At 42.5% G+C, this 12,425-nt stretch overlaps 1 protein-coding gene across 1 annotated transcript in view; it reads right to left on the bottom strand.

Annotated features, from left to right (window-relative positions):
- NBAS (NBAS subunit of NRZ tethering complex) overlaps positions 1–12,425 on the bottom strand; it is a 264,240-nt gene that overhangs the window by 223,135 nt on the left and 28,680 nt on the right. The window lies entirely within an intron of this gene.

Raw genomic sequence — 12,425 nt, 5'->3', positions numbered from 1 at the left:
AACATACCCCCCGAAGGCCAAGATGAAGCAGATCCTGATAACTAAAATAATTTTCATCTGATGAATGTGCAACATTCATATTTACATTAACAGTGTAATTCTCTTCTCCATGGGCTGAGCATTACTGTTTAATCTGCACTACTATGTCATGGAGGGGACGGATGCCATATCCAATTTTCAGATTAAAGAACAGACATATAAAACTTTAAGTTGCCTGACACCCGGCAACTTAAAGGAGATACAGAGCTGAGATTTCAGGTCTATTATTTCCTAGTCTTGACACTAGAAAACACTTCCTCTCTACAAAATTCTCACAACTTTCTTCTTAAAAGAAGGTTCCAACTTTCTTCTTAAGTAGCATAGAGTGAACAGTGCTGAAGAGAGCCCTCTGTCCCCTGTCTCCCCTCATTCTTGCTAGTTTTCAGCAGTCAGCTGTGAGGCAAGGAGAAGGCAGGGGTCATTGCACCAGGGGTGGGGGGAAGAGGGGTGTCACAAACGGATGAAGAGGGCACTAGACCATGCTAAGCCGAGAATAATTTAGGAAAGGAAAGAAAGCACCTGGAAGGAAATTTCGAGACATCTGTGGAAGATATAACAGACATGAATAAAGAGAGAAATGCCTGTTATTTGATGGACTCTTAACACCGTAAAGATGCCAATTATCCTTAAATTAACCTATAAATTGAATGCAATTTCAAATAAAATCCCAACAGAATTTTTTATGGAACTGAACAAACTGATGTAATGGAACTAGACAAACAGAAAATTCACATGGGAAAGCAGAATTTAAGAGAAGCCAACTCAATTAGCACTGATAATCCTTCCTTTTACAAATTATGCTTGTGCACCTTGACCCATAAATACTTTCCTACCCCTAGTATCAGCAAGCTACTCTCCTTTGAATTTGACTACACTAACATCTAAAACTTCTATCTATAAAGTGAAAGGAGATACCGCACACCGGGAGAGGGTATTACAACGCATAAAACTGACAGAGTATTAGCAGACAGGGTCTATAAAGCTCTCCCACAACCAGCTCACAATAAAACCACGTATAAAGGACCCACGGACAAAGACGACGGGGCTGCGGGACTGTGTGGGGGGGGCTGATGTGGGAGGTGGCGGGTGGGAAGGACCGGGGAAAGTTAGGGGGGGAAATAGGGACAATTATTATTATTGAACAGCGATTTTATAAAAAGCTGAAAAACATAAAAAAAAAGCGGACGATGAAAAGCAAGTTCACAGAAGAAATCCACAGAAACTCTTATAAACTGCAGGAGAGACTGAAGCGATCATTTTGGAGAACAACATGGTGATAACTAATTAAAGTACACACCCAACAATCGCGTAACCTGTATTACAAGGTGACTCGAGAGAAATTCTTGCACAGGTATATTTATCTCTTGGTAAAAGAATGTTTCGTGCACCACTATTTATAATGCAGGAACATTAGAAATACTTTAATGTTTGAAAGACATGAGTAAATAACTTCAGAAATTGTTCAGGGAAACATACGCAATGTAATAAGAATACGAAATATATACTGGAAGGCGGCACACCAAAATCATGAGAGCAGGCGCCTCCAAAAGTGGGAGGCGAAGAAGTGGGGGGAGGAAATTTTGTTCGTACTATTGCCTCTCTTGTATTTCTGTATCTGCGTGTCCGTACACACATACACACTCATCTTCAGTAAAAAAGGAAACGTTTGTCGATTATGGATAGTAGGCACTAAGGTGTTCATTACATCATCCCTTTACTCTTCTCTCTCTTTTTTTTTCCACTTAAAGAGGAACATCAAGATACAGTCACAAATGGAGTGCATAAATTCTTCCCAATTAATGAAGTCCAGGAGAAAAAATTCAGTGAATTGGCTTTAACTCTTAGCGTCAACCCAGAAGTCTAGTCAAATACTGAAAATAAAATTAGCATATAATTTGCTTTGTGACATTCTGAGATAGTTTATACATTGATGGTTACACCTTAGCATTTTGTGATTTACTACTAAAACAATTGTTAGATTTCTGCAGAAATTACATCCACAGACAGACAACGCTATAGAAAATCATTTATAACATTAATGTTATTTCTTGTTGCAGTAAGTTCCTCCACCCAGAATAATTATATGCAGTGTTAATCAGTATCTCCTTGAATATACAGGGTGTTTGGCTTTTAAGTGCTTCCTTTAAGAAGCACCTTTGAAATTAATAATTGTTTCTAAATTATTCTATAATGATATAAAGCAAAGCAGAATATCCATGGTATAAATTAAATTTTGTATACCAAAGCACATGATGTGTGGGAGTCAACCTTAACTCCTTAACAAAAACAGGTGTTAGGGCCGAGGGGGAGGAGGGCAGAGAAGGGGAAAGACAGAGAGAAGGAGAGGGGTCGGGAGAGAGAGAGAAATTAACTTTCCCAATAATCGTTTACCTCAAAATTTTGTGGAAAAAAGGAAAATCATAGGTCTAGGAATCAGAGTTATCAAGTATTTCCCTACATCCCCCAGTACTGACTGAAGGCAAACTGAGTGCTAAGCAAGGAGGACTACACTAAGCAACCGAAGAACCTTCTTAACAAACCACATGTAATTCGTCCTGGAATCAATTGAGGGCGTCGCCTTCAGCTCCCCCGGTGCATCACTAGCAGCCGTGGCGTGGTGGTGAGGGGCACGGACCCCGTCCTCCCTCACTTCCCGCAGACGGCCTCGGACGCGCATGCCCACACGGAATGAAGACGAGGCCGTCCCGGCCGGGAGAGGACAGGCCCACGCAGACCACTGCTGCTCAGGGCCCCTCCAACGACCTCTGAGCTGGGTACAAAACAGCCCGAAGGACCGACTGACTGCGTGGAGGAAGCGGCCGAGGAAGGCTCTTCTGGGTAAGAGCAGAGAACAGTGTGTCCGGTTAAACAATTCCCCAGGCAGAAAAGGATTGGGTGCAGAGCTTTCTAAGCCGAGAGGAGCGCGTGTACACGGGCACAGAGACCAGCCTGTAAAGGGTGTGTTCAGAGTAAGAAATGCCGTATGGGCTTCCAGCCTGGACAAGGCGAGCAGGACGCACAGGACGGGAAGTTCACAGGGGTTATTAACAATGCAGAACGGTTCCTCTCGCTCCCTTCCTGGGCGCTCACCGCCCCCCGCCCCCTGTACTACAGCAGTTACTTAAATCACGCCTCCATTACTACACGGTGAGCCACCGGGGCGACTACCTGTGCCCTTTACAGCACTTACTAGAGCTGTTTCACTCAAGAAACATCTATCTGCGCTCTCTGTGCAGAGAACTACAGAGGCACAAAGATAAAAAAGACACAGTCCTTGTCCTTGGCTTAACCTCTCCCGCCTTCCATTCTCCCACCAGGGAAAGGACGGAGCCCAGCGAAGTGATGGATGGACCTCTTTTCCAGCCTGACATTCTAAGGGTCTGAAACTCAAAGAAGGACCATGAGTATCAGACAACAAAAGTAAACTGTGACTGATGGAGCAAGAATACAAAGGGAGGAGTGAATTAACGGAGCAGGGGTTCAGGCAGAAGCCAGAACAGAACAGGGGAGGGACGAGGGGGTGGCAAGGCGATCTGAGGAGTGGGTGGTGGGGACAGGAAGCAGGCCCCCGCGCACCACACGTACGTAATACTGATGAACTGGGAGAGCTATAAAATGTGACTCTACAAGTTATTTCCAAGAATTACAAATGGTTTACTAAAAAGGGCCTCGCATCTAATAATTGTTGGATGACTCTGCCATCTAGTGGCTGACAACTCCTTGAAGCCAAAAAGGAAGTCTGAAATAATGGCAGGAGAGAGACGTGGATGCATTCTGTGCAATGACCAACATGCTTGTAGCATACAACCAGCAGTGAAGGGAAAAAAGGAAAGGAAGAAAAAAAACTACAGGTCTCAAAATTTAAAAGTGCTTAAGACCATGCCTGGCAAAATAAGGGCTCAAAAATTGTTACCCACTAACAATGAAGCTAGATGCCATTCTGCTTTTGGGATAATTTTTGAAATGTTCCCAATTTTCATTCATTTTATTATATCTTAAATATTCTTCACTATAAAAATCCTACTAGTTCCATATTTAAAATTCTGCATATCTTTTTTTTTTAAGATTTTATTTCTTTTTAGACAGAGGGGAGGGAAGGGAAAAAGAGGGAGAAAAACATCAATGTGTGTTTGCCTCTCATACGCCCCTCACCGGCGACCTGGCCAGCAACTCAGACATGTGCCCTGACTGGGAACTGAACTGGCGACCCTTCGGTTCACAGGCCAGTGCTCAATCCACTGAGCCACACCAGCCAGGGCTGCGTATCCTTTTTTTATTAAATAAAGAGCTTACAAGAAGACATGCATAAGCATGACTCCATCAGTGGTTCTCAAATACAAGTTAGTATCAGAATCGCCCAGAGGGCTGTAAAAGTATGGGGTGCTGGGCCACCCTGCGGAGGTCGGCCTTGCGGGCTGAAGGCAGACCCAGGGCGGACCCAGGGACCTGCCCTGCAAGCAACCTCCCCCAATGACACTGACGCTGCTGTACAGACACCATGCCTTGAGAACACAGAGCTTTACCTAATGCTGGAATCGATAAGCTGAGCTCTGGAGGACACAGTTCACTGAAAATCAAAATAGGAAGCAAAATATGAAGCATCGCACCATTCAGGCAGCACATGCTGAAGGACAATCAAGGAACACTGATTGTATTGAATGGCTGGCTGTTGAGACAAAACCGGAGAATTTTTCTTGGATGGAGAAAGCATTACTGGAGACTGCTTAGTTCAGTAATAAAATTTCATTTTCCTGGCAATTTGATAATTAGGCATTTAATGTATTTACAATTGAGTGGTACCTCCTTAAAATGTAATTTGGAATTTAGAATTAAGAAGTACAGGAAAATCTATAAAGTTCAATACTGCTTACTTTATACCTTCCAAGCAGGACTAGACCCATAGTCAGATAGATGGTTTGATGGCAGAGAATAGAGGTCAGCAAACATCTTCTGTAAAGGGCCAGATAAATATTTTAAGCTATGTGGGCCATATGGTGTCTTTCACAACTACTTCTTTCTGTGCAAAAAAGCATAGGCAGTATGTTTTTTACAAAAATGTGGCTATGTTCTAATAAAATTTTATTTCTGGACACAGAAATTCGAATTTCATATAATTTTCATGGGTCATAAAACAGTTTTTATTTTTTTCACAATTAAAAAAACAGTAAACCCTATTCTCAGCCCACAGACCATATACTAACTGGCCAGATGTGGCCCAGAGAGAGGTGTTCAAAAGGACAGACATCTCCTATTCTTTTTCTTTAATCTCCCAAAGCTTTAGCACAAGCCTTCTCAAGGGGAAACGGGAGGATAAGAATTCCCTACAGAGGCTTTTTATCAAAACAGCTCCTAGGATCCCATCCCTCAACCACCTGATCAAGCCTTTGAGAGTAGGGCCTAGGAATGTTTTGTTTTGTTTTGTTTTGTTTTTTAATTCTAAGTAGGTGATTCTGTCATCCATACCTTGTTAAGAACCATTAGGCTAGTAAACATAATGTAAAAAAAAAAAAAAAAAAACCTAATGAATAAATTAGTCCAGGTTTCTTAGGTCCCCCTTGCCCCTGTTTGCTTCCCTCAACCCACAGCTGATGCCAATGGTCATCATCTGAAGACTTAATTCCCTCCCAATCCTTAGGAAGCATTAAGCAACCCCATGGCAAAAGCACATGTTCAGCATCCACCTATCCATACCTTGCATCCTGGCTTCAGAACGGCCCAGGCTCTGAGGCCAAAGTCTTACCTTCTATTCCAAACTTGTTCTCCCAGGACAAATGTCGAGACTTTCCGCCCTAGCCCCCTCTCTGTGAACACCACTAACTGTGGCCTGCCAGGTGCTGCTGCTGACGGGTCTTCCCGCATGCCTGCCGCCAAACTCCCCACTACAGTCTTCCTCTTATAAATGCCACTCGTCTACACGAGACCTCCTTGGTATTTGAGCAGCTTGCTAAAACATCATCTACCGTCCCTCCCCAGGAAGGACAGTGCTGCCAACGTGTGGTCCAAAAGAAAGACCCGCCTTGAGGTTTCACAGCTAGTACACGTAACAGCACAGCCAAGAGCAGAATTCAGGTCTCCTGTCTCCAAACCCAGTCCATGTTCTATTTCATCACAGATATGTTTCTTAAAATTTTCTGTCTATAAAACATAATGAAGCATCATTCCTTCATCCCTATAAAATAGCTGAAGACTCAATCACCTTCTTTCCACTCTCTGCTCCCAAGAAGGACCCACACAGCTAGCACCACTCCCAGTATAAGAAGGAAGTCAATCTGGCCTAAGTCCTATCAAGTTAAACTACCACTAAAACACTCTGAGAGAAGGGGTACAGAGGTTGATTGGTCAATTGATTTACCAACTGAACAGATTCAAAAATGTATAAAATGACCTTCAAATGCCCATTTAATTCCAACACTGGCATAATGAGAATTAGCCCATCCTATCAAAGAATCTGCAAACATAGGCGTGAAAGCTGATTTCCAAAAAATTTAATGTCTTTCAATGCTTGGCCAGAAAAGGTCAAATTAATAAAGCATTGTCTTCTACTTAAAAAAATAAATTAAAAAATTAAAAAAAAAACAGCCAACTGAAGGCTGCTAAGGGTTGAGACCCTTCTGAGTCACATGTCCACTCTCCTCAACATTCTGGATGAAATCAGATCACAGGATGTGGCCAGGACTCACTTCCTTGCCTCTCCAAAAACAAATGTTTATGAAACCAAACTCTCCCCCACAAAAAAATTCATCTGAGAAGCTCAGAAGCCCCTTAATTCACATCTAAGGGCTTTCACTGCTACCGAGACATTGTAGCTTTCTCTACGGGCAAAAACAGCACCTCTTCATTCTCCACAAAACCAACCTGAAAGCTGGAAAAATGAAAAATTGAAATTAAAAACTCCTTAATAAAAGGTCAACTCGATTACTGACATTCCTGCTTCACAGGTACAGGGCTGCACGCTAATGTCTCAAACGCCAACAGCTCCCTGCGTTACCAGAGGCCAAACGCACACTCTCAGTGCAGTGGGAGATAATCCGCAACGACCATGACTACAGTGCTCATTCCTTTTCTGGAAAAACCCTTCATAAAATTATCAATTTTCTTTAGTTAGGGTTTAGGAAAAGTTTATTATGCAATTTACACCTATCTGCTCCCCTCGCTGTCAATATAATCTATCTTTCCACATATCCATGCCTTGATTCTCCCAGAACACATAGATCTCAGGAACCAGAAGAAAGACAGGCGATGTTACAGCGATGTAGCAGCTGTGAAAGTCCACCACCTTCCAAAAGCATCCCACAGGTCCAGCTGGAACCTCACAGGAGGACAACAAAATTTGCCCGTGCCCTTGGTAAACACTTCAGGTAGGGGACTCTAAACACTACCTTCCCCACAACACCCAATTTAAACATTTGTGGGAGCAACCTAGTATCCCTAGGTAACAGCGCTGCATTCAGCAGAGCCTGGGGCCCGCCTGAGTCCTCCACCGCACCCCTTCCCGCTCCGCACGAAGGCTGTTTCCTTCCGCCGGGGGCCAGCGAAGTTAGCATCCTGTCACTCGGGAGCTCTGTCACACGCCAAACACTCTGATCCCCCGCCACATGAGCTATTTGGAATATTCCCTTCATCCCATGAGTAAAAAGGACTTACAGTTTTAAATGCTTAAGGTTTTGTTTAGGGGAAATTGGAAACCCACGTGAGGTGAGCAAACCAGAAGACACAGAGCACAGCCCTTCAACACTTCAGCGTGCCCCAACTTACAGGCGCTCCTCAGTCTCCCCCAAGGCACAGCTGTGTATAGACAATGCCCTATTCCACCTCCATGCTTGGGAGAAAGCCGTTACCTAATTACTCTCCGCCGGAGCAGTTAGCAGTCTAATTGTCATCCACTTTAAGGCAATCTGAAATCATAGCTTACTATTCCCTGTAAATGTCTCAAGTTCTTTCTGGAGAACCTGTATTTGACCTAAAACACGGTTGACTGAGAGAGGAAAAAAAAAAAACTTTAATCATCCAAATGCCCGGATTCTTCCTTTGCACAACCATGACACAACATTATTAAGCAACTCGAGTTCCTCCCCACTGAGTGCGTGACAAGGGGGTGCCCTTCTTACCCCTAACCTGAGCATCTTTCTTAACAAAGATGTAAGTGTTCAAATGAAAGTCTGTTTAAAGAGTCTTTTTTGTTTCTTACTCACTCCTTTATTTATCACAGTTTCACTGAGGTATGATCTGCATTCCAAAAAACCCAAAGGCATGAGAGAGTTTTAGGGATAATGAATATTCTAAAACTGATTGTACTAGTGGTTGCAAAAATCTATCAATTTACTAAAAAACACTGCATTATACACTCAAAATCAGTATCAAGGAGTCACCAAAGATTCTGAGCATGGGTTTCTTCTCCAATGAGCCCAAGAAAGACATGTTTTCAATCTTTTGTCCCTGCTGAGATGTAAATTAGGGTCTAGAAGATGTTACCTTCAAAGACTATCTCTCTGTAGTTACCAAGGAAGTGTCAAGATTCAAAGTTGGATAAATCAGCTTTTGCTTGTAAGGAATTTAAAATGAAATTAGGAACAAAAATTTACAAAGAAATTTACAATGAAATTAGGAACAAAAGCTGTATACTGCTGAAAGCAATGTCATTTAGAAATGTGTACACAGACAAAGCCTTGTATTTGAACTTAATGCACATTAAGTGAGGGCCCTTATACGTGACTATGGGACTCCTCCACAGCCTTGTGCACACAGGGAACAGGCATCGCAACTGAATTTCTGCCGCCAAGCACAGAACCCACCGGGACTTGAAGTTCAGTAAGAGTAATAAATGTAATAAATGTAAGAGTAAATGAATTTAATAGTTATTATGTAATAATTATTTTCTGTATGATCATTTCAAACCTCCTGAAATGCTGCTAGGAAAAAAAGATATTAAATATTGACTTTTGTAATAAACCAAAACAATGCAGTCAGTGTGAAATAAACTAAATAAACAAGAAAAAATAGCAAAGAATTAAGATATAAAATACTTGTTTTAAAAAGGACAAGAAAAATAAAACAAAAGAGAGATAAGCAAGGAATGGACAGGAATAGGAAATAGAAGAGAGGAAAGAGAAAAATCAAAAGACAGAAACCATTTTTTCCTCCACCTGGGAAGTTAGAACTCCTTACCCAAGGAGCTCACAGAGGGACAGGTATCAATTCACAGAGCTCTTATACTTGACGGACACCACAAAGGTTATCTGACATTCTAATGTGAGATACAGGAACTATTCATCAGAATAAAAAATAATAAAACGTGACCTATACATAAATAGTGCCCAAAACGTGGCAAAACACAGAACAGCAAGGGTATGTAAGAAAATGAATAGGCCACTGTTGCCTGAGGCCTGAACTCCGTCACCAGCCTCTAGCGTCTCCCAGCTGAGCCCACGCTCCTAAGCAGGCTGGCTCCCATTTCCTCAGCTCAAACACTGAAGCTCCCTAGAGAGCAGGCAGCCACTGGCGGCTCCCAATCCCCGGACCTCACGCCGTCTTTCCCCCCTGCCTCTTACGGCGACCATCGCTGTGCTCCCCCACACACACTCCCTACAGTGTCTGCCAAGCTACACCTCCTGCATTTCCACAAAAATGCACGTGGCTGGCCTTCCTCTTGTCACTGTTCACACTGTCACTCTGTCTGGAACGCCCATCATGCCCAGATCATACCCATTCTCCAAAGCAAGTGCAAGTGCCACCTGCATACTTCCCTGGTCCTGCAGAGAAGGAATGTGTCCTGCATGTGGGCCCCACATCACGGCCCCTGCACCCTGCCAAGGCCCTTGCTTCTCTCCAGCTTGCGCTCCTGCACGCTACACACATGCGCACACACGGCTGACTCGTCAAGGCGGGGACACGCAAATCAAAGGGAAGAAGTTAATAGTATCGTATTTCTTCACTACTATCATTTCCTAAATACCTGCTCTGCATTTAATCCTCAAAACAACTAGCAGCTCACAGAATACTCATTTCAATTCCCTTTTCTCCCTTAAGATTCTTAAAATAACTAGAAATAAGAAATACAACAATTGAAAAAAAAAAAACCCACAATGACTACTTTGAAAAAAGAGGTGAGACATAGAAGAATTAGTAAATAGAAAATATATCAAAAAAAATTAACCAGAACACCAATTTTTATAGGATCATATATATCAATTCATTATATTTATAACAGACCTCAAAAGTTCTTCAAACTTTCTTCATTAATTATATACATTTATATAAAAAATTTTAGTTCTTTTTTAACAAAAACAAAGGTGAAAAAAGAGAATGAGAAAATTAAAGGCAATCCAAGAGACTCAACACCTACCTAACAGACATGCCAGAGAGAAAAGAGAAAGCAGAGGAAGAAACAATCGAAGAAATATTTCATGAACTTGCCCAAAAGTAAGGATCCAAGTTGAAGAGCTAACACTGTGGATATAAAAATAACTACTCAAAGACAAAACATGGTCAAACTTCGTAATACTGGAGTCAAAAAAAAAAAAAATCTTAGCTTCCAGAAAAAGGGGGGGCTAAAAAAAAAAAGGTAGAGAGAAAAAGAAAAATGGATTTTAAACCAGAGTGGCATTAACATTCTCAAGAGCAACACTAGAAGCTAGAAGGCAATGGAGCAATACCTCCAACATTCTGCAGGAAAATTATTTCCAGCCTCCAATTCTATCCAACCAAATTATCAATTAAGCATGAAAATAGAATAAAGCCATTTTCAGACGTGCAAGGCCTTAATAGATATACCTCCCAGGTACCCTCCCTCAGGAAGAGGCTCACCAAAACAGTGAAATAAACCAAGAAAGAAAAAAGCATGGGGCCCAGGAAACAGGGGACTCAACAAAGGAGGAAGATGAAAGCTATCCCTAGGACGATGGCGAACTTTCCGCTACGCGGCTGGTTCAAATCCAAATTGAAGCAGGTCAGAAAGTTCTGAGAAAGACTTCTTCATGCTAAAACTTAAAAACCACCCAATGGATATGATATAGTAGTATATGATATACTAAAAAGAGATTTACACTATGGGGCGACCAAACATCCAATGAAAAGAAATCCTATTAAAAAGCACCTTAGGGAAGAGGAAACGGGAATGGCCAGTGACAGGAAAAGTCGCTCACCCTCATCTGCTGCTGGGGTCCCTCACCATTAATCAGGGAAATGTGAATTAAAGCCACATTGAGATACTCTTTTACACCTACAGATCAGTAAGCATTTAAAAGCATGACATCATGAATAGTGCTAATGAAAACATGAAGCAACAGAAAATGTCAGACACTGCTGATGGAATTGTAAATTGGAAGAACCATTCTGGAAAAGATACACTTACCCGACAAGTCGACACTCCCAGTTATACTTCCTGACAAACACTCTTGCACGTGTGTCAAGAAATGAACAATAATGTCTGCCACAGCACTATTGTTATAACCAAAAAAACAAAAAACAAAAAATAAAACTGGAAAGAAACCAAACTTTCATCTACAGGAAGATAAATGAATAAGCTGCAATAGAGCCATAAAATAACCGAACTAGAGAAGTATACCTCAAAAAGCAAACCTCAAACCAAAATATGTGTCTTCTCTGCGATTCCATTTACATAAAGTCAAATAGCAAAGCCAAATATGAGTAACTGGTAAAAACTATAAAGAAAGCAACAAAATGATTAACACAAAATTCAATACAGAGGTCATCTCCGGGGGGCCGGGGGAGGGGATCAGGGAAAGGCACAAAGGGGCCTTCAGTGAGGGGGCGCGTAGGAGTGGCGGTGGGAGTGTGTTCTTTTGTACTATAGAAACTTCATAAGAATAAAATTCTGAACAAAATACAAAGAACACTTATGATTAAACATCATGCATTTCAATGAAAAAGTCTTCAGTACACTGAGTCGGAAAGGACTTAACGAACAAAGTCTCAACATGCAGAGCTCAGCTAAGTTTGTCCAACTCACAATGTGATATTCCTCGCTCTTGGAGAACCAAAAAGGTTAGCTCCGCTAACTTATTAAAATATACATAACTTTTATTCTCGAATAACAAAGTGAAAGGGCACCAATCATTAAGTAGGAAACGCCCCACGTTTCGGTGACCCCAGCCGATGGGCACGTACAGGGAGAAGCGAGAGGCGCGCAGGCCAGGCCGAGGAGGCGCGGTGCAGCCGAGGCAGCCCGTCTGCCCGCCCGGGGGAGCCCTGTCCCCGCGTCTGTGCAGGCGCCCCCCCCCACCCCCGCGCGCAGGGTTTCAGCGCTCTCTCAGCACTGATGGGCGTGGGAAGTCAACCCGTTTCACGGATGAGATAAAGAAGATTCAGAAAGTTAGGAGAAGCTCCTCGGTGAGCACCCCGAGTGCCTGCCTGCCTGGCTCGGGGCC

Source organism: Pteronotus mesoamericanus, unplaced genomic scaffold, assembly GCF_021234165.1.
Source record: "Pteronotus mesoamericanus isolate MK-2021 breed Mesoamerican mustached bat unplaced genomic scaffold, CSHL_Meso_final contig_101, whole genome shotgun sequence".
In the NCBI taxonomy this organism is placed as follows: domain Eukaryota; kingdom Metazoa; phylum Chordata; class Mammalia; order Chiroptera; family Mormoopidae; genus Pteronotus; species Pteronotus mesoamericanus.
This window is presented reverse-complemented; position numbering and strand designations above follow the sequence as displayed.